The following is a 6,000-nucleotide window of genomic DNA, read 5'->3' on the forward strand; positions in this document are numbered from 1 at the left end:
AATATATGATAAACACATACTGTGCAAACCATTTAAATGTATTTTTATACATTTAACGTGTGTTTGCAAATAACATATTTAACATCCGAGAAAGGCATAACATACACAATTAGGCTCTATAATGATCGATCCGCTCTTCAATAAACGTTGCCCTACCAAGCGTACATACACACAAGTTAGTAGTAAAAGATGCCTTATTGCCCTCAGGTTAACCTACAACCCTCTCCTCCTCCCCCGAAATGCGCTGTGTACTTACAGTGCTTGACGAGCGCATTCTACCGCTGTAGCATCCTTATGCTGGGAAGTTTGAACAAATTGCTGCCGTTCAGGGCAATCGACGTCGTGTGGCTTCAGTTAAGCCAGAGCGGCAGAGGTGGCTCGCATCACATTTCTCAGCATCCTAAGGCAGGTCCGAGAATGGGCCAAACCATGCTAACGTGAGGGGGGTTTTGTGAAAAAACGTCAAGGACCAGGATTGCTGCGGCACAATATAAACTTGCTTAAAGAAAGTAACACTGACGCTGACATTTCGGACCAAAACCATGAGCTATATAAGAGGCATTAAAAACGAGGATCTTAACGCTTAATGGCTGTAGATGCTTCAGTCCCACCCCTCGCGCTGAACCGTATGCTAAAGTCTACTAGTCAGCAGACTAATCCGGCTCTGGTACCTAGAACACTGGCGTCTCACCGTCATCCCCTATGATCCCGCCGGTGGTGGCTTAAATGATTAAGAACACTGCCCTTTGTACACGGAAACAGAAGACCATACCATGCACAGAGCGTCGTCGGGTAGCATAGGCGCTTAATTTCCGGGGGCTATTGGGTTCGTCTAGTTGAGAGAATTCAATGAACACCTCGTGGTATGATCCGTATGAGGGAAGTACCAATGATTCAGCGCCAAAACCAAAATGTTCTTCACGTCATTTCTGCAGGAAGTCACACATGGCACTTGCATTCGCAGAATTTCCGTGAAACTGAAAGTTTTGTTTTCTTTTGGTGGTAAATTACCTATAAGCTCCCCGTCTCCCATAGAATGCATGCGTGAAACGCAATATTACATATAATCTTTGAGAAATATTCCTAAAATGCAAGTGCATTGAAGCGATGAACAGGGACGTTTTACTGCACAAATATGTTTGCTAAAGCACGGACACTTCATACCCATCCAGAGCTCCTGCTCTGGTCTCACTGCACGACAACGTGTACTTTACAAAAGCCCCTCTTTGACCACATAGAAGGAAGATGTTGCATCATGCATTCAGAGGCATCAGTACTAATTCAGATCATGGCGCGTGAGCCCGCCCCCTACAGCACGTCGGCCAGCGGCGCACGCCACTTGAGGATGATAATACACATTTTGCATAAACGACACATTCCGCTTTCCCCTAGTCATTTTCTAAGAGAACGTCTGGAGACAAGTGTTCTGGCTGGCACTCGGGGCCGGCTGTTGATGTAGGGCTGCGCATCTCCCTGGCGCCTCAAATGGCCGCACCCCTGCCTGTCATGCTGCGCTCGTGAGAGTGAGTGATTGAGAACGCCAATGGTGCTGGAACAATTTTCAGAACGGAGGTGCTGCCATAACTGTTATATTACTGAAGTTATAAAGACTAAGGCACATCCAAGCGTCACGCAAAGAACAAGAATAACAAACGAGCCAAGGACATTTAGAAGGAGAGTGATACTGATGTAGTATGTAGCTACTAGTATTGCTATAATACGGTCAGTTATAGACTGCAAGTTTCTACTGAAATGACCGCTAAAGTTGCAGACGTAGTTTTACTGATGAAACTATATAGTGCACAAATGATAATATGTGGGAATATGGTTTCTTTTTAAAAGTTTTTTTATTTATTAAAAACAATCATACAGTTGATACACAGTATTACACCTAAAATATTACAAGCCATCTTGACACCGTTACATTCATACATACATAATGTAATGTACCAAAATACAAGAGGGTTAATGAAGAAGAAAATAAAATCTACAAAACCAAAATATATAATCACTCTTAAGTGGGCTAGTTGTTTAAATCCGTCCACTCAATTATTAGAGCCGACATTTTTTCACGTAGTTTTCTTTCTGGATTGCATTTAATAATAGCTATTTCTAGCCCATTTATTTCAGAAAATTGGTTCCACCAAGAACTAACCGAAATCAGGTTTGAGCAAATATTTATCAATTGCACATCACCAAGAAAAGAGTCTTGATTTGTTTGAAGCATATTACAATTTATATTTGCATCACGATTGCAAAAAAAATGCCTAGAGTACTTTCCTAATGTCTTATATATTTTGAATTATTTGTACAGTCCATTTACTCGTATTTAAATGTTGTGTTAGAATACAAATTACATCCTACAGCCTTCCCTTTTACACTCCCTATACCCCAGCAAGATTGTCACACATTTCACTTAACAAAATACTCTTACTTTGCAGTTAGAGAAAGAAAATAAAAAACTAATCTCACTGTTAAAGTCTGAGGAGCGATTTGTAAGAAGACATAGCCTGACAACCCACAGATGTGACAAGAAAAAAAAAACGAAACCCAAAGCAGGCCTCTATATTCTACATTCACCTCCTTAAATCAAGCATAGTAATATGGGAGTGCCGCTGCACTCACAGCAACCCAACTTCCAGTGCCTATGAAGAGCTAACGAGTTCCCGGCCTCCTACTGTTCACTTCTCAGGGAGGAAGAGGACCAACAGGGTTCACTGTAGATGTCTAGTAAAGTGAGCTCTAGCTTTATAGGCTGCAGGTTGTGGGTTGGAGTTCCTGTATGCCTTATAGGATGTCACAGGATTCCCACAGTAGAAAGCTCAATCTGGTGTATGTAAATGTAAATGTATTTGAGCTTATAAAGCGCACAGCTACCCACAAAGGGTTTCCCGGCGCTTGCTTAGGGAACCCGTCCTGGTATTCCCCTGTGAGATAACCCCGGCAGGGTATCCACAAGGTGAAAGCCAGGCATCCCGCCGCGAGGGGCCATTGTGGAGATTAAGCAAGCTATTGCCCAGAGTCGCAGAGTGTGAACCCGTGAGTCGAGAAGGCACCGGAGCGAGAATTATCGAGTCCGTGGAATTTTTGAGCCCAAGACCCGCCGAGGCGGGGAATTGAACCCTGGTCCAGGGCCGATCTCAGCTTCCGGGTCTGCCGCCTCTAACCCCTGAGCCACACTTCTCCACAATCTGGTGGGCACATCTCTCTTATAGTTTGCTTGCTCTCATAGATGTGGGCGTGACTTGTAAAGCTTGAGCCAGGTGCCTAGCTATGATTCAGTTTGAGGTCCTCTTTGAGCCCAAAACGAGCCGAGTTTTAGTGTGACCCACCGCTTACACTTTATCCTTATGTGTCAAGAATGAAATACAAATAGTTACTCTTTAATTAAAAGCAGGATAGGGAAAGCAATTACTGTGTAGTGGCTGAATTGCACAATGTGCAACCATAAAATCTGGGATTAATCCTGGCTTCTCCTTTTGACCAAATTGTGTGATCCAAAGGATGTATTTAACTTCACCAAGCCACATTGTTCATCATTGTCCTTCATTGTCACATATGGCAGCAACTTATACTATGTGCTTTCAGGTTGTGACTTGTACAAAAACCTTATATTTAATTTAATCGGCTATTATGTTGCTCCATGTATAATAAGAATCTAGGTCACACGTAGTGTGCGCTTGACAATTACCTTGCCTACATTCCACTTAATATCCCTCCCAGAGATCTAGAAGGAGGTTATGTTTTGGAATACAGACAACTGTACAGACGGGCTTTATTGAATAAATTGATATAAGAAACTTATGTTTGATTGAGTAAAATTTACAGTGGAAATAAATTTTTTCATTGTGGCACGAGTACCCTAGGTTGATTTATTCTCTTCAGTATACTGCGTCTTGTTTTTGATATAGTTGCCCAGGTTTAAGTAGGGATAATTGGGTAAACCCCTATTTTACAATACAATATTATTTCACTTATTGCATTGCAGCTGGGGAGGGCATGAATGTTTCTAAGTTTATGTTTAAAATCGTTCACTTTTAATAAGTACTTCTCAATGCAGTGATATGATCTAACTTAGAGGCAATGAGTAAAGTATTTATGCAGCACACAAACAGTAATAAAGTGAAAACACGACATAAGAGAAATCCTAAACCAATTTACAAGATTAGAGAATATTTTAATAAATAAAATGACAACAAAACAAATTGAATTCCGTTGTTGTCATCGGGGAGCCACTGGATGAGGTCTCAATGAAGCCATAAACAATGGAGGGAAAAGATAGAGTGAGCAAAACTGGATTTTCAGACCGAGGAGGTCATTGTCAATGGGGAAACTGTCGCCGTCGAACCCGGTGAAGATATTCACCTTCCGACTTGAGCAACTTTTTGGAAGTCAAAAACCTCCAGCGGGACAGATATGTAGAGGGCTTCCTAAGGCTGGATTCCGTTGCTGGGAGATCCTGCTGACCAGGATTTGCTGCTGTGGAGAAGAATGTAGTGGGAGCTACTGCAAATTCAAACATTCTGTGATGACCTAAGTTGGATTGGCTGGGAGGTTGTTCCCAGTTCTCTCATGCTTCTTCTGGTACTCTTCGGTTAAACATTTTCTGAATTCCAACTTTTAGGGCTAGACAGAAGCAGCACCTCTCACACCACTTCCAAGGGTCCAGGGCATGGGGGGCACTACTTCAGTTGTAAGAACTTCCTCTAGCAGAGGCCATGTGCAGGGTTCAAGTTGTCTGGAGCTTGTTATGTCCCTGTAGGTAAAACAGAAGGACAGCCAACTAGCTCTTGGATTCACATCTGGTGGTCCTGGGTTCAAGGAAATGAACAATTGTTACTTACCTGTAAACAGGTGGTTCTCCAGTATTGGTGTCTTTCATAGATTCACATGCTTGAATATTCCTCGTCGTCGAAGTGGGAGTCCCACGGTACATAAAGATAGCAATAAAGCTAATATATATATATATATATATATATGTATGTAATAACATAATACATAATAAAATAGAGATAATACACACTGTAAAACATCCACAATGGTTCCTCCATAGGAATGCATTATAAAGAGAAAAACTCATTTGTAACATATCAGAGTCATTATGTTAGTCCAAACTGGGGCCAATCAGGCTCAAGCACCCTCTAGAACCTTCTCCTCAGAAGCTCCTGTCCTCAGATTTTCGTAGCACCAAAGTGAAGTAGAGTGCATGAGGAGTCAAAAGAGCCTCTGAGGGGAGGACGGGTGGGTCGCATGTGAATCTATGACAGACACCAATACTGGAGAACCACCTGTTTACAGGTAAGTAACAATTGTTCTTCTTCAGTATTAGGGGTGTCTTTCATAGATTCACATGCTTGAATAGATAGCAGTAACCTCCTAGAGCTGGGATTGCAAATACATTCTCCAATTGGAAGACAATAATATACAGCTTAAAAGCAGATAGCAATCACAGAAAGAAATGGAGGAGGGAACAGAGGCTCACCTTATTTAAAAAAATGACGAAGCACTGCTTGCCCCACTGCGGTATCCGCTTCGTTGATGGCCTCCAAACAGTAATGTCTGGTAAAGGTATGCCTGCTGGACCATGTCGCTGCTCGGCAAATCTGGTGTAGGGGCACCCCAGCAAACAAAGCGGTGGAAGATGCCATCGCTCTCGTTGAATGTACCTTCACTGAACACTGCAAAGGCTTGCCAGCCTGCTGGTGACAAAAAGATATGGCTGCTGAGAGCCATCTTGCAATTGTTTGTTTTGTTATTGAATGTCCCCTTCGTATCCGTCCATATGCTACAAACAGTTGATCGGATTTACGGAAAGGGGTAGTCCTTGAAATGTAAAATTTCAGGCATCGTTTGATGTCTAAAGAATGTAAACGTTGTTCCGCCGGAGATCTTGGATCAGGGAAAAAAGTCTTTAAGAAGACAGGTTCGTTCAAATGGAAATCAGTAGGTACTTTCGGCAAAAAAGAAGGATTGGTACGAAGTGACACTCCATCGGGCTTA

General features: G+C 42.4%; 1 protein-coding gene across 1 annotated transcript in view; it reads right to left on the minus strand.

The window, feature by feature from the left end:
• The window catches only part of SLC6A15 (solute carrier family 6 member 15), a 314,347-nt gene extending 313,964 nt beyond the window's left edge, over positions 1 to 383 (minus strand). Inside the window, exon 1 of the mRNA XM_086919649.1 lies at positions 257 to 383. The gene's annotated coding sequence lies outside the window, so the exon portion shown is untranslated. The remainder of the gene's footprint in view (positions 1 to 256) is intronic.
• Positions 384 to 6,000: the final 5,617 nt, after the last annotated feature.

Source organism: Lissotriton vulgaris, chromosome 1_1, assembly GCF_964263255.1.
Source record: "Lissotriton vulgaris chromosome 1_1, aLisVul1.2, whole genome shotgun sequence".
NCBI classification, from domain to species: domain Eukaryota; kingdom Metazoa; phylum Chordata; class Amphibia; order Caudata; family Salamandridae; genus Lissotriton; species Lissotriton vulgaris.